Below are 23294 nucleotides of genomic sequence, written 5' to 3'. Positions count from 1 at the left end.
CTACAGTCGCAAGGAAGGGCCTTCAGAGTAGAGAGGTATCAGATTCAAGGCGAGGTTAGTGGCCAAGGGATACTCTCAGAAGGAAGGCATCGACTTCAGTGAGGTCTTCTCTCCCGTCGTCAGACATACTTTCATCAGAGTGTTGCTGAGCATTGTAGTAGCTCAGGATTTAGAGTTGGAGCAGATGGATGTCAAGACGGCGTTCCTCCATGGGCATTTGGAGGAGAGGATTTACATGGAGTAGCCACCCGGTTTCAGGGATCCAGGATCAGAGGGAAAGGTTCGTTTGTTGTAGAAGTCGCTGTATGGGCTGAAGCAGTCACCGAGGCAATGGTACAAGCGGTTCGACTCCTATGTGCGCAGCATTGGACTTTCTAGGTGCGAGTTTGATCCTTGTGTTTATGTTCAGTCTCTTGAGGATGGTTATAAGGTGTTCCTACTCTTGTATGTGGATGACATGCTTATAGCATGCAAGAGTAGAAAGGTTGTGCAGGATCTGAAGGCATCCTTATCTCGGAGTTTGGGATGAAGGATTTGGGCCCTGCAAGGAAGATCCTAGGCATGGAGATTTTCAGAGATCGAGCCCGGAGGGTGCTGCATCTATCTCAGAGGGGCTACATACAGAAGATCTTAGAGAGGTTCGGGATGAAGGGAGCAAAGCCGGCGGAGCTGCCACTTGCCGATCACTTCAGACTCTCGAAGATCATGGCACCACAGACTGAGATGGAGGCTCAGGAGATGGAGACGGTTCCTTATGCTTCAGGAGTTGGGAGCTTGATGTATGCGATGGTCTATTGTAGGCTAGACATTGCTCATACAGTGAGTCAGGTTAGCAGGTTCATGGCACAGCCTGACAGGGAGCACTAGAGAGCTCTGAAGTGGATATTCAGATACCTGACGGGTTCAATTGGAGTTGGCATCTGCTACGGACAGTGAGGAGGTACAGTGGGATACTCTGACATGTCTAGGGAGGCTCAGGGGCTGATTGACGGTTATGTAGATGCAGACTTCGGTGGAGATGTGGATACCCGGAGGTCTACGATAGGCTTCATCTTTAGCCTGTATGGAGGTCCTATTTTTTGGAGATCGAGTCTGCAGCCTATCACGGCCCTATCCACTACAGAGGTGGAATACATCGGGCTGACAGAAGCAGCTAAGGAGGTAATTTGGCTGAAGGGTTTGTTGACGGAGATAGGCCTTACTCAGGAGGCCATTAGAGTGCACTGTGACAGCCAGAGTGCACTTCTATTAGCACAGAACTCAGTCTATCATGCAAGGATAAAGTACATCGACATTCGGTATCATCAGATTAGGGAGCTTGTGGAGGATGGTGAGGTAGAGCTGGTAAAGGTACACACCAAGGAGAACCCAACTGATACACTTATGAAGGTACTTCCACGGGACAGCTTTCAGAGATGTGTTGAGCTGATTCAGCTGATGGACAGAGCGGAGCTGGTTGAGGCCTTGGGACACCAAGGTGGAGATTGTTGTGATCCAGGTGGTGTGCCCAAGGCCTAGGGGACCAAGGCTAAGGCCAAGGTCCATCATTCATGAGGGCTTCATGGAGGCTCTAGGGCTAGTTGGGCCCTAGGTTGAAAGGCTGTGGGCCTTTTGGGTTCTTGAGGTCTAGGTTATGTGAGCCTCAAGGGACCAACTCTTTATGGGTCAGGTCTGGGCCCAGGATAGGTAAGATTAGGTCGAGTCATGGGTGTACATGGGCTTGGGTTAACCTAATCTCCCATACAGTTGGTCAAGGGAGTTTTGGGTTTGGGTCACTTGACCCTGTGTTTATATATACATGCACTATATAGGTTTGATTAAACCAAAGAATATGAAACTCTTTCTCTCAAGTCTCTCTCTCTCTTCTCCCTCTCTCTCCAGCTACTCTCCATGCCCCAGGAGCAAGAAACCCTAGGGTTTCTTGCCGCCAGGTCCATAAAAGGAAAGAAAAGCAAGGGAGGTGCAAGCCCCTCCCCCTTTGTGCCGCCAACCAATTGCTCCCTCCCTCTCTTGCAGCCACCCAAACATCAGGTCCAGGATCTAAAATCTCTTGCAAAGAAGGTGGTACAAGTTTCTCTCAGATCTGGAGTTGATCTGAGATCGTTTGAGGTGCGGGTGAGATCTCCATCAACAGATCCACAGGAAAGGCTGCAGCAGGACAGATCTGCAAGGTCTGGTTCTATCTACCTTCTTCCCTATCTAGAATATCCCGATTCAAGATCTATGAATTGGAAGATCTCAATCCAGGCCTGATCTGGTTGGGTACCAGATCTAGGATTTTTTATAGGTGATCTTAGAGGCATTCTTCATCTAGAATGAAAGGCTGATGAAGAAGACAGCAACCAGGCTGATTTCGTCAAGGGCATTCGATCGAGTCCAGAAGTCTCCAAATTTGTTTGTTGCTGGTTTCGCTGCACCAAGGTCCGTGGGAGGAGTCGGGATCGTGCTCCAACACCCTCTACATGGATGGTTCCTCCAACATGTCAGGCACGGGCGCAGGCCTGATCTTGGTCAATCTGAAAGGAATTATCATGGAGTATGCACTGCACTTTGAATTCCCTGTGACAAATAATGGAGCAAAATATGAAGCTTTGATTGCAGGACTTAAGATCGCCAAAGAATTAGAAGTAGATCGGCTCTAAGTCTACAGTGACTCCCAATTGGTGGTGGACAAGTCAGTGAAAATTATGAAGCTCGGAAGGACAATATGGCCAAGTATCTCGAAAAGGTAAAAGAGATCATCCCTGCCTTTGGCAGCTTTAACATCAAGTAGATTCCAAGAGCAGAAAATACCAAGGCCGATCTTCTCTCCAAGTTGGCTACACTGGCTCCGACTGAACTACCCAACCAAATCCTCTTCGAAGTTATGAAATGTCCAAGTACGGAAGAACCGCAGCTTGTAATGGAGATTAGCCATGAACCCAGCTGGATTGACCCACTGGTTGCATACCTCAAAGACGGGGTTCTTCCTCATGATGCAAAAGAAGCTCGGAAGCTTAGAAACCAGATCTCCCGATATATCCTTTATGAGGGCAAGCTGTACAAGAGGTCATACTCTTTTCCCTCCTAAAATATCTCCGACCTTCTGAAGCCGATTTTGCCTTATGGGAGGTACATGAGGAAGTCTGCGAAAGTCACCTGAGGGCCAGATCTTTATCCCACAAACTGTTCCGACAAGGTTATTACTGGCCTACAATGTACCATGACTCTATTGAATATGTCAGAAAGTATGATCGTGTCAGAGATATACGAATATCCAAAGACATCCCACCTCCAAACTTACACCCTTGAGTGCCCCATGGCCATTTGCACAATGGGGGATGGATATCCTTGGATCTTTTTCCATGGCGTCTGGGCAGTGAAAGTTCCTCCTGGTGGTAATTGACTACTTCACCAAGTGGGTCGAAGCCGAACCTTTGGCGAAAATCACAGAAGCTAAAGTGCAGGACTTCATCTGAAAGTCAATCATTTGTAGGTTCGGCTTACCCAGAACTCTCATTACTGATAATGGATGATAATTTGCTGAAGCAAAATTTGTTGAATTTTGTGAGGACTTAAACATCTCCCATAACTTCACGTCAGTAGCCCATCCGCAGGCAAACGGCGAAGCCGAGGTGACTAACAGGATTCTGTTGCAAGGAATCAAGGCGAGACTTGAAAGGGCAAAGGAAACTTGGGCAGACGAGCTTTATCATGTGTTATGAGCATACCGAACTACCCAAAGACTGCCCACGGGGGAGACCCCTTTGCCTTAGCCTTTGGAACAGAAGCTGTTATCCCAATTGAACTTAAGCTTCCATCGGTGTGAGTCATGGCATTCGATGAGCAGCACAACTCACAGGATCTCAAGGCCAACCTCGACTTGTTAGAAGAAAAGCAGGAGACAGCTCAAGTTCGGATGGCAGCCTACAAGTAGAAAGTAGTCCGCTACTACAACTCCCGGGTCAAAAGCAAAGCCTTCAGAGTGGGGGACCTAGTACTTCGTGAGCCGCTGTTTCACAACCTCAGAACCAAGAGAAACTTGTCCCAATCTGGAAAGGCCCGTATGAAGTTAAGGAGGTAGTTCAGCCCGGAACATACTATCTAAAAGAGCTCGAAGGAGCGGACCTTCCGCGACCATGAAATTCGAAAAATTTATGAATGTATTACCGATAACTTTGTCTTAAATAAAAGTTTCATATTCGCATATCTTTTCTTTTAGCATGAGCTTATAATGATAGGGAGTAGCTCCTTCAGACAATCGAAACTAAGCGTGTCAAGAACAAGAGGAGAACCTCGTTCCGACAAAAATGAAGGTCCGATTATTTAGAGACCAGATGGGGGAGAGGCCCTCGCAATGGCCCTTATATGCCCCCACAGTCATGTTAGGAACAGGAGGAGAACCTCGTCCTAACATGAGCAAAGTTGAAGACACGATTATTAAGAGACCGGATGGGGGGAGAAGCCCTCGCAACGGCCCTTATGTGCCCCCATAGCCATGATAAGAACAGGAGGAGAACCTCATCCTAACATGAGCAAAATTGAAGGCCTGATTATTTAGAGATCGGATGGGGGGAGAGGCCGTCGCAACGGCCCTTATGCGCCCCCCCAGCCATATTAGAAATAGGAGGAGAACCTCATCCTAACATGAGCAAAGTTGAAGATCCAGTTATTAAGAGACCGGATGGAGAGAGAGACCCTCGCAACAGTCCTTATGTGCCCCCACAGTCATGTTAGAAATAGGGGGAGAATCTCATCCTAACATGAGCAAAGTCGAAGATCTGGTTATTAAGAGATCGGATGGGAGGAGAGGCCCTCGCAACAGCCCTTATGTGCCCCTACAGCCATGTTAGGAACAAAAGAAAAACCTCATCCTAACATGAGCTGAAATTGATTGTGTCGGAAACAGGAGGAGAACCTCATCCTGACACAAATGAAGACCTGATCGTTTAAGATCGGATGAGGAGAAAAGCCTCCTCAATGGCTCCTCTACATCCCTACAACCCCGTTAGGAGCAGAGAGAAAACCCTCGCCCAAACATAAAAAAAAAAGAGAAGAGAAAAAGGGAAAGTGACGAGCTACATCAGAATAAGGGAAAAACGAACTACATCTAAGACACAAGGGACCTCATCTCAATGAGGAGAAAAACTCTTATCAAAAATCCTCAGTCTCTAAGGGGAACCAACACTAGCAGGAGAAAATAGACTTTCTCAAAGTAACGAGAAGTTCGGGCTCCAAGTTCGAACATCGAGAGAAAGCATCAAATTCGAATGGCCTCGAAAAGACCTTCGATCATGAACAAAAAGGATGAATCAACATGGTGATGATCAGGAACCTTCAAACAGCATCGACATCGATTAAGACAAAAGACAAGAAAAGCTCGGTAAACGACAACTCAGCGCAAGAATAGACAAGGTAATGAGAAATTTTTTTTTCATTTCATTAGTAAAGAGAGCATTACAAAAGCCTTTGAAGGCCAAAAAAAACAACAAGAAAAGAAAAGAATACATGGAACAAAAGATAAAAGAAGCTCTAAGGAAGCTCGACTTCTTCTGACTTCGAACTCTCGGTTCCAGCTATTATCAGGGATTGCTTTAAGTTCTTAACTTCTTCTTTCAGTTCCTTCTTTCTTAACAGTGTCTCTCGATATATTTGATGAAACCGTTGGCTTTCGTCCTCCGATTCTCGAAGCCTCTTTCTCAGAACTTCAGACTCTACTTTCACATCCTTGACCGCCTGCTGCTTATAGGCCAGCTGAATTTTCAACTACTGCAGTTCAGCCTTCTCCTTCTCAAGGGCTACGGACAGTTCTTTCATGGTCTCCCTCAAATATCGGAGCTTGTCGGAGCCTTGAACCGAAATGGCCTAGGCTCTTTCGGACTACTGCTTCTGAAGGCGAGCAACCTCATCGGTCGTCATTTTGAGCCTCCTTCTGTAGTTGTCTATTTGCCCGCACCAACCAACTCGGAAAGTGTTGTAACTCATCTCGACGTCCTGTAGCTGCTTCTGGAGGTCAGAGAATTTTTTTGACCAGTTCCAGCCATGGTCGGCCTGAGTTGTAAGCCAGGACGAGTTCGAGCTCCCTTTCAATTGGTCGATCTTCTCCCATGTGGCCGCCAACTCGACCTCAAGAGAGCTGATCTTGGAGGCCTGCATCCAAGATCGGTCGCTGGTGTATTTCTGGAGTTCTTCAAGCTCCTTCATGAAGTTGGCCTTCTTCCAATTATATTCCATGAAGTCCTTTTCGTAAAGGCTCTGAAGGCGAGTAACCTCCACGGTGACTTTCGAATGGCTCTTTCTCAGCCTGTGAAGTTCGTCGTCCATCTTCTTTGATTTTTTCGTTAGGTGATGAACTTTTCTTCTCAGATCCTGAATCATGGACTTCAAAGGAATCCCCTGCGGTAGGGGAAGAGCTTCGGTAGGGCACTATTGTCGAAAAACAAGAGCGTCACAATGCAAATCATTGCAAGAAAAAAAAAGGAAGTAGAAGAAAAAAAAGGAGCTCTCTGTAAAGAGAAATCTGATTTCATTGATTGAATAATTCTTAAGCACAAGAGAAAGAGAAAAAAAAAGTTGTAACAAAGGAAAAGTACAAAATTAGAGGTCTCGACCTCTGGAGCGGAAGTGGAGGAGCTCGGCACCCCCGGAAGGTCAGTCACGGCAGCTGCGACAGTTGAAGAGGTCCCGGCTGGAGGGAGACCGGCAGTAGCTTCGAAAGTCCGGCTTCATCATCGGACGTTTCATCCAGGAAGCTGAGGTCGAGTTCAGAAAACTTTTCGACCACCTTCTCCAGGCAAAGCTCGAAGCCTTTGAAAAAGGTGGCCTGACCGAACTTGACATTCAGATCCCTTATCTCAGAGGAGGTCTTGTACTCCTCCACTACTTGGGGCCTTGCCTCCGAGACTAGGGTCGGGATCTACTCCTTCAGCTTGGAGACTTCGGCCTCTGCCTTCCTTCTTTCCCCCTCCAAAGCAGCCTTCAGATCTATCGAGGTTTGTTCCTCCTTCTGAAGCACCTCTTGGAGACTCGCGACTTCGGCGACCTTCTCCTTAAGACGGACAGCCTCAGCCTGACGACCTTCTTCTGCCTGGACTGCTTTCTTCTTTGCATTGTTCATTGCCTCGATGTTGGCGATGAGCTGGTATCCAATCTGCAAGAGTGGCCAGGAAGTCAGTATGAAAGCTAAGAAATGAACTAAGTGAAGAAGTGAAAGGAAGAAAAAAATAAATCGGCCTACCTCCAGAAAGGACCCCAGAGAGTCCCAAACCCGCTGTTTAGGATCGGCCTGGATGATCCTGTGGATGATCTCGGGCAAAACGCACCCATCGACCAACCTTTTTATTAAATCCCTATTATTGAAGTGATTCTCCCTCGGATCCTCTTCAGAGCCATTGGATCCTTCGATGGCAGCCCTGCTGCTACGGATCTTGCGGCCACCGTCTTCTTCCTTCTCCTCCTTTCGGCCCTCGTGCCTCCTCGGGATGAGACTCTGGAGTGGGAACCTCGATCGGAGGGCTTCTTGAAGAAGCTCGGGGGACTACGGACTCGATGCTGGAGGGGGCATCAACGATAATGGCCACCTGGGCAAGCACGACCGAGCTTGTCTCCTCTACCCTCACCTTCTTCGCCGACCCAGAAGTTACAGCGCCTTTCCTCTTGTGGGCCTTAAGACCCTCGACCAGTATTGAGCTACATCTATATCTATATCTGCAATGAAAAAAGATCGGCACAGCTTAGAAACAGAATAAGAGAAAAAAAAAAGCAGCGAATGACTTGAGAAAGAAAAAAAATACCAACAGGGTTGAGAGGGCTCAGGCCAACATTGAATAAAAGTTGCTCCTTTAAAAAGTCAGAGAAAAGAGGAGCTGGATAAGTCTTAAGTTTATTGGAGGCTTCAAGGTCATCCTTTTCCAGGATAGAAGCCCGACGGACGGAGTCCCTCAAGGAGCCCCAGGGGGCAACCCCAGCATCAGGGTCGGGCATCGGACGTAGAAGTACCTCTCTTTTCAGTTGTGGATAGAAGAGGGGGCACCTTTCAGCAACCTCTTTCTACCGAACTGGGGGGAGAAGTACCACCAGTCCTTTGTCGAGGGGTGATGCTTAAAAGTATAAAAGTTTCTAAATAAGGAAAGAGTTGGCCAGACTTCAGCTAAATGACAGAGGGAAAAAATCCTATCAGAAACCTAAAGGAGTTCGGCGCTACAGAAACTAGAGAAATGTTTAAAAAGCGAAAAAGAGTAACAACAAAAGGTGGAAGTGGAAGACGAAGTTCAGCATGGAAGGCTTCCTGATATAAGCAAAAGTGGCCAGGGGGAGGGGCGCTAGCTCGGTTAGTTAGTCCGGGAAGCTCAAGCTCATACTCCGGAGGAATCCCGTACTGAATCCTAATCAGCGAGAGTTCGTTTGAGGTCAAAGAGATGAGAATGGTGTCTGGTACGAAGACTGAATGAGGTTCGATCCTAAGTGCGGGTTCATCTACAGTACTAGAATTTTGGAGGGCTGAAGCTGACGAACTTCTAGAACTACTAGAGGAGAAAGTGTTGGAGGACATTTTGAATCAAATAAAAATCCCAAAAAAATCTCGAAAAAATTAAAAAAATAGGAAACAAGGCGCTCGCGGAGAAACTGAATGGACGGAATGCAGAGGAGAAAAAATGGAAGAACAGCAAGAAAAAGAAGGGTTTCGAAACTAACCTAGGCTGGTCTGAGAAGTGTAGGAGGGCAGCGAAGGCGATGGAGGTCGACCTGAAGGGCGCCTAAGACCGAGAGGGACGCTAGAGGAAGACGAGGCTCTCGAGGAAGAAGAGGAGACCGAAGAAAAATCTCAGACAAAGTAAAACCCCTGAAGGAAGGGGACGGGTTTAAATAGACCTCAGGATCTGGTGCAATAATGATTACAGATCTCCTTTGGCCGACCTACAACGACCGCATGTCCCACTCATCGTGGCAGATGGCTGACGACTGACAGCATCATTATTGCACCGTACCTGAGCGACACTCCAGCAAAAATTTCAAAAAAATCTTTTCGGATCGCCTCGATTTGAAAAGACCCCGGCACCGGCGCGCTAAATGCCAAGATATCTAGAAACAATCGAGTACAGAAATCAAGGGGGGCAACTTCGGTTGTGAAAATTTCTCTGTACTTCTTTCATTCGAAACCCAAACTCGAAAGTAGGGGGACTGGTGTTGGGTATAAAATAACCCCAGCCGAAGTTCGTAAGAGGCCAACCCTCCTAGGACTCTTCCGGCTTCCGACCTTGTGCAGCGTCTTTCTGAACTCCCCCGGCCGTCCGAGCTTTCACAGTATTATCCGAACTCCTCCAGCAGTCACCTTCCATAGTGTCCCCCAGATTCCTCCAACGAACGAACTCCTATCATACCCTCCAGACTTCTCTGATAATGAGCTCCTTCAATCATCTATCGGACTTCTCCAAATACTCTCTGGGCTTCACTATCAGTCGATTTTCTACAGTGATCGACTACTCTCCGAATCTCTTTCAGACTTCCTCCTGTCACGATCGACTTTACTCCGAGCTTCTTCCAGACTTCGTCAATATCCGGACTTCCCCAGCAGCAGGACTTCTACAGTAACCAGACTCCATCCAAGTTTCTACAGTGATCGACTGCCTTCCGAATTTCATCCGAGCTACTACAGTAAGTGAATTCCATCCGAACTTCTACGGTAAATAGAGTTTGTCCGAGCTTCTACAGTAAGCGATCTCCATCCGGGCTTCTACGGCAATCGATCTCCATCTGAGCTTCTACAGTAAGTGACCTCCTTCCGGACTCCTACAAGAACCAAACTCCATCCGAACTTCTACAACATAATTGGATTCCAGACAAACTTGTACAACGGATGGGCTCCAGCAGCCAGATTTCTACAGTGACCGACTGTCTCCGGTGTCTTCTGTACCTCTCCAGCCATCAACCTTCAATAGCGCCAATTAGACTTCAGCAGTGTCGACCAGACTCCTCCAGCGGACGAACTTCCGCAATGCCTTCCGGACTCTTCTATTGGTCAACTTTCTATAGCATCTTTCGAATTCCACTATCGGTCGACCTTCTGCCAGATTCCTCATGCAACTGGACCTCTCCAGCGGACAGTCTTCAGACGAGCCTCTACATCAGACAAATTTCAGACGGACTTCTCTAACAATCGGACTCCAGCTGGATTACTTCAATAGAAAGTTTCTGTCTGGGCTTTTACAGCAAATGACTTCCGCCTGCAGCATCAACGCCTAAGGCACCCAACAACAGTTAACCCGTCAGCAACCTCGGAAACATCCATACTTCTCTTAGATTGCTGAGACAGAGAGCTATTCCGCTCCACCAGACATCCCAACCGAGCTTCAGCCATCCGGTCCGAACTCTCCGACAAGTCGTGACAACGGACACCACTCCACTCTCTGTAACAAACTCCACATGGCCCCACCACTCTCTGACAAGTCGCGACAACGGACACCACTCCACTCTCTGTAACAAACTCCACGTGGCCCCACCACTCTCCAGCAAGTCACGACAACGGACACCACTACTCTCCGTAATAAACTCCACGTGATCCCGAACGGCCCACTATCAGGCAGTTACAGATGTCGCTGTCAATCGGTTACGCTCTCCCATCTATAAAAGAGACCCCCCAGATACGTTCTCCTCTAAGCTCTAAGTGCTATTTCTAAACTCTGCTAAAATCTCATTTGAGTGCTCCATTTTTATTGAAGCAGAGTACTGACTTGAGCATCGGAGGGTCTTGCCGGAGCATCTCCAACTCCGGTTTATACTTTTCTTGCAGGTCCCGACGGCGGCCGTGATCCTCTCAACTCCAGTTTCTCCGACATCGGTGGAATTCTGTACCAACACAATCTAAAAAAATATCCAATCACCGAGTGACACATCATCATTCATATGCCATATTATTACTTATACCACGTCATCATCCATATATTATAAATTATATCTTTTATCCTCTAAGTTTCACAAATATTTTTATATGGTCCTTAGAGTTCTAAAAAATTCTAATTAGCTCCTTTGACTTTCAAGTGTGATTTAATTTAACTTATCTGATCTGATGGCGGGATAGGTGATGATTTTTATGCAAGGTATATCATTGGATGTGTTTAAAAAATTAGAGGTGGTGGCGGAATTCAAAATATGGAGACTAGATCCAAACATAAAGATGGTCCAAAGCAAATCAGGTTCAAAATCTAAAGATCGCTATTGTGGCCATGACGATGATGCTAAAAAAGTACATGAGCTCGGCATTTTTGATTTCGCCATTATCGAGTTCACTGTTGCAATCGAGTTTCTCTTGAAAAAGCATGGGTTGGCAATCATGGGCTATACAAGGATCTTAGATGTTTGCTTTGCCTGGAGTGAATATGCAAGCTAAAAGAATAAATGAATTAAAAATAAAAATTATTTTTTTTATTTATCCTATTTTACTTTTCATTCTCTTTAGGTTCAGGTTGAACTCTTTATATTTGCATTTTAGAGAAGGTTGGATCAATATGAGTGATGGGGTGTTATATATGAATAATTATGATGTAGATTTTTTATTTCTTTGTATATATTTATATCAGTTCTGATCCAAGATAGGAGGGAAAGGAGAATGGGATTAATGGTATGATTGAAGATGGAATAAGATTAATAATGTAATAATGTATTATTAATATTTTTTTTTAATTTTAATATATATATTATCTCTTCATATTAGTCTAAAGTAAATCACACTTGAAAAATAAAAGATCTAATTAGAATTTAATTAGAGTTTTTTTTTTACTACAAAGATCATATAAAAATATTTGTGAAACTTAGGAGATCAAAACCATAATTTGTTATACATAGATGATGATGTGGTATTTGATAATTAAATATTTTTGGATAAAAATTCTCATAGCATATGCTGCGCTATTATCCATATATCACGTCATTATCCGTGTCATATCATCAAGATAAAAAATTTCATCCATTATGCTACATCATCTCGATTAATGTCACGTTATTTATTTTCATCATTTAAGCATTGGTTATAATCGGTTGAAATTTTTAGTAAAAGAAAATAACCAAAATTTGGGGAAAGAAATATATTTAAAAGATTTAAAAATTAGAAAGATCAAATTAGAGGTTTTCGAAATTTAAAAATATTTAAAAACTATGCAAAACTACAGAGGATAAAGGCATAATTAGCCTTCTTTATTTTTCTAATAATTATTTTATTGATTTATATATTGCATTATATCTGTTGCTTTATTTTTTATAATATTTCATTCCTGTAGCATTTAAAGTTATCATCATTCAAATTATATTTTTAAAAAAATTAATTTATTCTTCCTGGCGGGTTGCTAGCTTGGGCAACAATACTGGTGATGAATACCCATCAATCGAGTTCGTGACAACTACTGTAGAAAGCTGCTGGCGCGGCAACAGCTAGAGCAGTCTCTTCACGTGCTGGTCCCACCAAAATAAGTCCTTTGTCGTTCAATATTGCATCACGTGCGTTGCCTCCTCGCGAACGATACGCGCACTGGTGGCAGAGAATTGTACTTATCACCGCTATCAAACTCAGATCATCTCCGCATCATTCGATGGCCATGCATTACGACCCTGGCAACAGCTGGATCCAATTAAAAATTATTTTTTATATTATAAAATTATATTATTTTCTGTCCTTGTAACTTTGTAGTACAAAAAGATTTGATGGTGGGTGGAATGTCCAGCTGGTTGGGATAGTTTAATCAAATTGAGATGTTGATAACTATGTTTGTCCGTTGTGTTTTATTCCATATCTTTCTCTTTTCATTCAGTTAGTTTATTTTTATGTTCATAATTTATTTCTCAAACAAAATTGATGCGAGGGACAAAGAGGAGCAATAATTTTGAGATATAATTATTTCAATTTAATCAATAAAAAGAGAATGATATGCGTGACTTTGATTAATATGTAATTGATTTATTTACATACTTGTATTGCAAATTTCAAGTCAACTATCACAAACTAAAGTGATTGGCAAATCAAATGCACATAGATCTTCGAGCATATAAATAGTTTTAGTTTCAAGCTTAATCTAATTACATAGGGTTAAATATATATTTTAGAAATTAATTATTGACTGACATATTATGTAATTTTAAGTTCTATTCTTATACTTATAAAATTTTATTATTAATAAAAAATATTTTTATTTTCAATCATATTTATGTGTCTATGATTTGTCCTAAAAAATAACAAAGATGATATTATATATTCTCAAGGTGTTAAAAATTTGAGACATACATTATTAGTGGTTAGTTTTTAAAAACTCTTGATCGTAGAATCTGTGGAAAAATTTCAGTGCAGGGATAAAATGGTAATTTTAAAATTTTTTAAAATTATGATTTTACAGTAAAAAAATATTAATTAATCTAATTAATTAATATAAATTTATCCTATATTAGGATCTAAATATGATATATAGCATGCATTCATTTAAATTTGAATTTCAAATTCAAACAGTAAACACTTTACTGTAATGTGTTCAGAACACAATACCTTTGTGCGGGTAGTAGATCATCGCAATCTGATCACCGTCGGGAGAGTCTGATCGTCGCGATGCAGTCACACAGCGTGTCTGACCTCTGCGGATCGTCCACACAAAGTTTCCGATCTGATCGACTCCTTACGAGTGCTAGCTCGTTGTAGAGCTCTTTTGATGGTCGATGCTGATCGAACTCCTTCGATCGATGTCTATCGATTCTTCGGATGCTCTGGATCATCAACAGACATGCTTGAGAGGATGTTGAAGATCTCCTTGAAATTTTATGGGCTCACGACACTCGTAGCTCATTTTCTCACTTCCCGAACCCCAGGCTAAAACTCTAGGAAACTCATCGGAAACCTTGCACCCACTTTTCTTTCTTTTCTTTTTTTTCTCTTAGAAGGATATGGACTTCCTTCTCACGCACAAAAGTTCTCACGCCCCAGAATTTTTCTCCAAAAATTTTCTTCTTCTTGCACAACCCACTCTTCTCATCCTTTTATAACAACGTCAAAAGTCTTATCCAAAAGAAAGAATAAAGATGAGTAATTGCACATTTGAATTCAAATCAAATTTTGAATTCAAATGGACACCAACTCATCCCTTATCCACTAAAGGCGTAAGGCGTGGCTTAAATTGTGCATGAAGTGATTTCATGAGAAACCTTTTCTCATGTAATAAATGGGGCGTAAAAAAAAGGGATAAGGTGCAACGATTGATTGTCCATTCAAATTCAAACTTTATTTTGAATTTGAATGGCCAACCAATCATCCTTATCAATTCATATGGCACATTAAAGTGGGACGTGGAAAGGGCTTGGCGTGAGAAAAAAATTCATGAGAAGTTTCTTCTCATGAATTCAAATGGGTGCAATGGAAGTGAGGTGGCGCAAGGAGATTGGGTCAAGGTGGTTTCATTATTTAAACCAACCTAATTGAACCAAATAAGTTAGATCCAATTAGACTAATTTAAATCCAACTTAATTAGGCTTAATTAGGCTCAATAAAATTTTAATCAAATTAGGAATTGACTAAGTCCAACCCCTGATCAAATCAGGGACCAAACTATCTCGACGATTAGGTCAACTCTTAACCTAATCGGGTCAAACCCAACTGAATCCAATTCAATTGGACTTGATCCAAAAATAATTACTCAATCAAATTACTAATTAAATCTCTCATAAATACTGAGTCCAAATCCGATGGGCAATCAGACATCAGAATTCATCGATATGTAACCCTGATCGAAAAGTTCCAACCAGTGGGACTCTTGACCCCGGTACCCATAATGTGTGGAACTCATGATCAGAGAATCCTGATTCTCGATCACTGAGTCCCAAACATGTAGGATTCTACATCAGCCATCAGATCAGATAGGAACCTCTAATGTGTGTAACCTCGCAGGTTCGAACCTAAGCCGGTAGCACAGGAACCAATTCCTGTACTAATCAAAGTGACCATCTAGCACTGGTACCCGACATCTGGATAGGTCGAAGAGTCGCAATCACAACACTCAGAACCTATATAAATATGGTTACTGTATAATTCATCCTTTTGACCCCTGTATTTAGGATGACTCAGGGTTAAACTGTCAACCCTGATCAGATCATCCGAATCGTGCTCAACTCAAATAGTCCTGTGACTCCTCACAAAGACTACCCTGACCAAGATTTTGTTAAATTGAAACACGACTGTACACAGCTCCTAAACTGGAGTGGTCAATTCCATCTTGACACACGCACCGACAAGTCAAGTACTTGACTACACCCAGCAGCCTTCCGTCACTGAATTAAAAATTCAGGTAGTCCAGTGCCTAAGTGCAGTGAGTTGCTTGCAAGTCACTGTGGCGGTCTCAGGTCAGAGGTATATTTATACCCATATTCCATCAGAGCAAATCTTGATAGCAGAAATAGCTCCGGAGTCGGTCACGTTCAGTGCAAATGTATCCTTACATCTCACCTGTATGCCATACTAGTGTCTCCACACTCATTGGTTAAGAGGACAACCAACCTATATGGCACACAACGACCTATGCTTGATAAACGTTGTCGTCCTTGGTAACAACGTATCATTTGGTCACGAACAGATTTAAGGACTAAACGACAAATCCTCCTTTGTCGAGTCTAAATAGTCTGAAGGACTTCACCACAACATAGGAGTTCATTAGAAGATGAAATATTTTGTGATGAAAAATATCAAAATAATTTTTATTAATTCATAATTCATGTATAAATATAAAAATGAGCACAACCGTCAATAGGCTGACGATTGACTTTGGGATACTATTCCCAACAATCTCTCACTTGACCTAAAGCCAATCGGTGCAGTATCTAATACCCATCTTCGACTTGTAGTTGTCGAACTCCTTCACCGCAATGGCTTTAGTGAATGGGTCAATCAGGTTCTCCTTTCCGTCGATCTTCTGAAGATCGACGTCACCTCGATCCATAATTTCTCGGATGAGATGGTAGCGGTGCAGAATATGCTTCGTCTGCTGGTGTGCTTTTGGTTCCTTCGCCTGAGCAATGGCTCCAGAGCTGTCACAGTAGAGCAGAACTGGACCAACAAGGGAAGGTGCTACTTCGAGCTCGGTGATGAATTTTTTCAGCCACATCACTTCTTTGGCAGCATCTGATGCAGCGACATACTCCGCCTCGTATACTGAATCAACCACTGTGTGCTGCTAGGAACTCTTCTAGCAGATAGCCCCATCATAAAGGGTAAAAATAAATCCCGACATACTTTTGCTGTCATCGTGATCAGACTGGAAACTAGAGTCTGTAAACCCTATAAGTCTCAAGTCTGATTCACCATAAACAAGCCACTGGTCCTTAGTATTTCTTAAATACTTCAGGATAGTTTTAACAACCTTCTAGTGATTCTTCCCTGGATCAGATTGGTATCTACTCACTACCCCTAGTGAGTATGCCACATCTGGTCGTGTACATATCATGGCATATATGATAGATCCCACTGCCGAAGCATATGGAATCCTACCCATACGCTCTCTTTCTTGAGGTGTTGTCGGATAATCCCTCTTCGAGAGAGAAATTTCATGGCCTATCGGAAGATAGTCTTTTTTGAAATTCTTCATGCTGAACCTCTTCAGCATAGTATCAATGTACGTGGATTGAGATAAATCAAGCAACCTTTTAGATCTATCCCTATAGATCCTCATCCCTAGGATGTAGGAGGCTTCTCCCAGATCCTTCATGGAGAACTATGACGACAGCCAAATCTTTATTCCCTGTAATGTAAGGACATCATTCTCGATTAAGAGAATGTCATCCACATACAATACAAGAAATACTACTACTGGATCATTAGCCCACTTATAAATGCATGGCTTTTCTCCTTTCTTAACGAAGCCATACGTCTTGATCGTCTTATCAAAATGTATGTTCCAACTCCGTGATGCCTGCTTAAGTCCATAAATGGACCTCTGTAGCCTACACACCTTAGACTCATCTGTGGATGTGAATCCTTCAGGTTGTATCATATACACCTCTTCATCCAGCTCTCTGTTTAGGAAAGCTATCTTCACATCCATCTGTCAAATTTCATAGTCCAGATAGGCAGCTATCGCAAGCATAATCTGAATGGATTTGAGCATTGCCACAAGAGAAAATGTCTCGTCATAGTCTATACCATAACGTTGACGATATCCCTTGGCAACCAGATGGGCTTTATAGGATTCCACCTTTTCGTCTGCGCCTCTCTTCCTCTTGAAGACCCATTTACACCCTATGGGTTTTACTCCTTCGGGTGGGTCAACCAATGTCCACACATCGTTGACCTTCATGGACTCCATTTCGGATTTCATGGCCTCTAGCCATTTCTCAGAGTCGGATCTCTGCATTGCATCCATGTAGGTGATCGGATCCTCATCGTTTTCATCAAGTTCGATAGGATCGTCATCCCAGACCAAGAAACCATAGTATCTGTCCGGTTGACGTGGTACTCTACCAGATCGCCTTAAGGGTGCTTGAACAATGGGCTCCAGATTTGATCTAATCAAATTCGGTTCAGGTTTAGCAACTTGTGTTGGTTTTTCCACCTGTCGAACTTCGTCAAGTTCGACCTTAGAGGCAACAGTCCCTTCACCAAGGAACTTCTTTTCCAAAAAGATTGCCTTAAGGCTGACAAACACTTTTTGCTCATCAGCTAGGTAGAAGTAAATACCCTTTGGTCTCTTTTGGGTACCCTATAAAATTATACTTGTCAGACCTAGGTCCAAGCTTGTCCGTAATTAAACATTTAATATAAGCTGGACATCCCTAAACCCTAAGGTGCGAGAGTACTGGCTTACGTCCTATCCATATCTCATATGGTGTTTTGGTTACAGACTTACTCGGAACTCTATTTAGAGGGTAACAAGTCGATTCGAGCGCATATCCCTAGAGGGAGATCGGCAGACCAACAAAGCCCATTATGGATCGAACCATGTCCAACAAGGTCCGATTCCTCCTTTCAGATACACCATTATGTTGTGATGTTCCAAGAGGAGTCCGCTGAGAGAGAATCCCATTCTTCCTAAGATATGTCAGAAAATTATTGGAAAGGTATTCACCTCCTCATCAGATCGAAGAGTTTTAATATACTTTTCAGTTTATTCTTTTACCTCATTTCAGAATAGTTTGAACATTTCAAACGACTCCGATTTATGCTTCATTAAATAGACATACCCATACTTCGATAGGTCGTCTGTGAAGGTTATGAAGTAGAAATATCCACCTCTTGAACTTGAGCTCATGGGTCCACATACATCAGAATGTACCAAACCCAAGAGTTCACTGGCTCGCTCACCTTTTTCAGTAAAAGGTGATTTGGTCATGTTACCAAGAAGACAGGACTCACAGGTTGGAAGTGATTCATAATCACCTACTTCAAGAATTCCTTCTTGAGCCAACATGTTTATCCTGTTCTTATTAATATGACCTAGCCTATAGTGCCAAAGGTAGACTTCGACACATTATTTATTCTAAGGCGTTTACCGGAGGTTTGAACCACATTAACAGGTTGTGATAGAAAGTAAATTCCATTATTAAGTTGTCCAACAAACATTGTAACACTATTCAAAATGATATTGCAAACGTTTCTTTTTATTAAAAATTGATAACCGTTCATGGCCAAAAAGCCTACAGAAATAATATTTAATAAAAAATTTGGATAATAGTGATATTTACTCAGAATTATATTTCGAGAATTGATTACAAGGTTCATGATTCCTAATGCTAGAACTGAAACTTTGCTTCCATCTCCAATGTTCAGGAATCTATCACCTTCATCAAATCTTCTACTGACTTGCAGACCTTACATCGAATTACAAATATGATAAGGGCTTTCGGTATCCAATATCTAGGCAGTAGTATCACAAATGAAAAAGTTGCAAGGTGTTATCATATAAGTACCTTGCTTCTTCTTCAGCCTGTTCGGGTCCAGGGAGGCAATGTATAGAGGACAGTTCCTCTTCCAGTGCCCCTGCTTCTTGCAAAAGAAGCACACCGCCTGGCTCTGGTTGGGCTTGCGCTTCTTGGTCTGACCCTGTGCAGACGTCCCAGCATGTAGCTACACCTTCTTATTCTTCTTCTTCTTGTTCTTCTTCTTCCCTTTCTTAAAGGGTCGACGACCAGAAGAAGATCCTCCCACAACATTCACCGACTCCTTATAGAGCTGGTGATCCTTCTCAAAGTTCTGCAGCAACTCCAACAAGCCGTGGTAGTTCATTGCAGACTTTGTCATCCGAAAATGAGTAAGGAAGGAGAGGAAGGACTTGGGCAATGAATTAAGGATCGCATCCTTACCGAGCTGCACGTGCAAGGGAAAGCCATGTTTACTTAGGTGCTCAATCATTTCGATCATGTACAGTACATGATCAGTGACTGAGGCTCCATCCCTCATCCGAGCATTGAAAATGGTACAACTAGTTTTATGCCTTTCAACGTCGTCAGGCATGCCAAAGGAGTCGTTCAACATTTGAAGTATCTCCTGTGGTTAGGCATTCTCGAACCTGTAGCTGAACTCATCATTCATTGCCGCCAGCATAATGCACTGAACGGTGGTGCGGTCGTTGAGCCGCTTCTGGTAAGTGTCTCGGACCGTTCCTCGAGCATTCGGGGCTGGCTCCTCAGATGCAGGATCCGTTACTACATAAAGGATCCGCTCATGCTCAAGGACGATTTTTAATTTTCGATACCAGCTATCAAAATTAGGTCCCATAAGCTTGTCATTATCTAATAATGATCGGAGGGACAGGGTAGTGGCCATAGCTACATAAAAGAAAACCAGACCTCTATTAGTACATAAATTATAAATACTAAATACTTGGACTTCAGTCTAAAGTTTCTTCCAGTATTTTTACGAACTGGTAGCCTCAACCTCTAATTCGAGGAATTACTTTAATTCCTTAGTGGGTACTAGAATCCACACGACTACACACGAGCCCAACTTTGGTTGGTCAACCCATATGCATCTATGGGTAGGTTCATAACTAGTTATTTCTCTAAACAACTTCTAGTAATTGATTTTGCCCCAGAACCTAATCAGTAGGCTTTGGCCTCCACTGAAAAGATCTGGTTAGGTCCAACCATTAACATGATTTGATTTGGTGAATCAGACCAATAAATGATCAGGCCCGACTTTGACTGGCCAACCTGACCACCATCAGAAAGACTCAAACCAAATTATCATATTATGAATGATAATTCCATTAGTCAATAAGCACCAGGCCTTTGGGCCACCAATGATTATTAAACTAATGGACTCATTATCACTCACTTAATGGGAGGCTATGACTTAGTTATCAATATAACTTAATCATTTTTAGGGACCTAATAATTTTTGAAAATTTTATTAAAGGATAAATAAGAAGAAAATATCCAGCCAATTTCAATCTTCCCACTGACTTCACCAAGTCAGATTAAAAAGGATTTACTTAAAGCTGGCATTAGGAGCACCTAAATCAGTCAAACTGATTTACCTAATGACATGGGTGAGCCCTAATCACCAAGTGATCTAATCAAAATCTAATTCACCAGGTTGGCCAGGTAAATGAGATCAGTGGTGGGGATAAGCCATTAACTCGTCAGAGATCGAATCACTGCGAGTAGCTCATGCTTAAAATCCACTGGTCAAACTGTCAAACTTACCTTAGACACCAACCGATTTATTAGTTTTAATTTGATCAACTTAGTAAATAGAGTTCCACCGCGTAGCCATGAATTAAGTCCATCTTAGTCTAGTTAAAGACATGGACCCATTCAATTACAACTATTGGAGTTGAGTCTAGAGTATCTTTGACCTAATCTAATTCAACTTTTGATTAGATTTGACTAATTACTCTAATTTAGTCTATTTTTTTAAGCTAACCTTAGGTCTAACCCAATTATGGACCTAATCCATCTAACCCATTGACCCACAAGTTTATGCAATTGTCTTAGGTCTTAATTCACAATTCTAGACCTACTAGATAACACTTAATTCTTTTAATTAAGTATTTGGGCTGATGGGTCAGGATTTGGCATTTCAAAAATAATTTTTAAATTTAAAAGATTTTATTTTCTATTCACCAAATATGTTGACTCATTTCACAAATAGATCAGCACATTTCATAAATAGCAATCTTATTGCTAATTACATAACAGAAAATAACTCAATCAAAATAAATCATGAATATTCCTTTAGATCTAATCTAACACATTCACGATAAATTTTACAATTGAATCTTTATATTTAATTTCTTTCACTGCTTCATCTGTATGGGATATAATTGCAGCGGCATCCCTACCGCCATAGGAGACCCCATCGAATGGAAGAAGAGAGCCTTTAAACCCTGCTTTTCTCCTATGACCGGACGGCCATGGCAACCAACCCAATTCGATTACTTGCTACTTGGATCAAGTATATCTAAATATACCAATTTCAAAATTTAAATTTTAAATTTCAAATTTTAAATTTTAAATTTTAAATTTTAAATTTCAAACAAATTTCAAATTTCAAATTTCAAATTTTTGAATTTCAAATTTTAAATTTTAAATTTTGAATTTTGAATTTGAAATTTCAACCAAATTTCAAATTTCAAAATTTTAAATTTTAAATTTTGAATTTCAAATTTTAAATTTTAAATTTTAAATTTTGAATTTTAAATTTTTGAATTTTAAATTTTGAACAACTTTCAAAATTTAAATTTTAAATTTTGAATTTTAAATTTTAAATTTAAACTTTTAGATTATAACTTAATCTATGCATGCAAATATATATATCATATCTAAGAACCCGCTCTGATACCATTTGTGAAAAAATTTCAGTGCAGGGGTAAAATGATAATTTTAAAACTTTTTCAAAATTATGATTTTATAGTGAAAAAATATTAATTAATCTAATTAATTAACATAAATTTACCCTACACTAGGATCTAAATATGATATATAGTATATATTCATTTAAATTTAAATTTTAAATTCAAACAGTAAACACTTTACTGTAATGTGTTCAGAACACAATACCTTTATGCGGGTAGTAGATCGTCGTAATCTGATCACTGTCGGGAGAGTCTGATCATCACGATGCAGCCATACAGTGTGTCTGACCTCTATGGATCATCCACACAAAGCTCTCAGTCTGATCGACTCCTCACGAGTGCTAGCTCGTTGTAGAGCTCTTTTGACGATCGATGCTGATCGAACTCCTTCGATCGATGTCTGTCGATTTTTTGGATGCTCTAGATCATCAACAAATATGCTTGAGAGGATGTTGAAGATCTTTCTAAAATTTTGTGAGCTCACGACACTCGTAGCTCATTTTCTCACTTCCCGAACTCCAGGCTAAAACTCTAGGAAACTCACCGAAAACTTTGCACCTACTTTTCTTTCTTTTCTTTTTTTTTCTCTTGGAAGGATATGGACTTCCTTCTCACGCACAAGAGTTCTCACGCCCCAAAATTTTTCTCCAAAAATTTTTTTCTTCTTGCATGCCCCACTCTTCTCATCCTTTTATAACAACGTCAAAAGTCTTATCCAAAAGAAAGGATAAAGATGAGTAATTGCACATTTGAATTCAAATCAAATTTTGAATTCAAATGGACACCAACTCATCCCTTATCCACTAAAGGTGTGAGGCGTGGCTTAAATTATGCATGGAGTGATTTCATGAGAAACCTTTTCTCATGTAATAAATGGGGCGTAAAAAAAAGGGATAAGGTGCAAAGATTGATTGCCCATTCAAATTCAAACTTTATTTTGAATTTGAATGGCCAACCAATCATCCTCATCCATTCATATGGCACCTTAAAGTAGGGCGTGGAGAGGGCTTGGCGTGAGGAAAAAATTCATGAGAAGTTCCTTCTCATGAATTCAAATGGGTGCAATGGAAGTGAGGTGGCGCATGGAGATTGGGTCAAGATGGTTTCATTATTTAAACCAACCTAATTGATCCAAATAAGTTAGGTCCAATTAGACTAATTTAAATCCAACTTAATTAGGCTTAATTAGGCTTAATAAAATCTTAATCAAATTAGGAATTGACTAAGCCCAACCCCTGATCAAATCAGGGACCAAACCATCTCGACGATTAGGTCAACTCTTAACCTAATCGGGTCAAACCCAACTGAATCCAATTCAATTGGACTTGATCCAAAAATAATTACTCCATCAAATTGAGTTAATTAATGATCAAATCACTAATTAAATCTCTCATAAATACTGAGTCCAAATCCGATGGGCAATCAGGCATCAGAATTCATCGATATGTAATCCTGATCGAAAAGTCCCAACCAGTGGGACTCTTGACCCCGGTACCCATAATGTAT

Source organism: Elaeis guineensis, chromosome 7 (genome assembly GCF_000442705.2).
Source record: "Elaeis guineensis isolate ETL-2024a chromosome 7, EG11, whole genome shotgun sequence".
Classification (NCBI taxonomy): Eukaryota; Viridiplantae; Streptophyta; class Magnoliopsida; order Arecales; family Arecaceae; genus Elaeis; species Elaeis guineensis.
Note: the sequence above shows the minus strand (reverse complement) of the source record.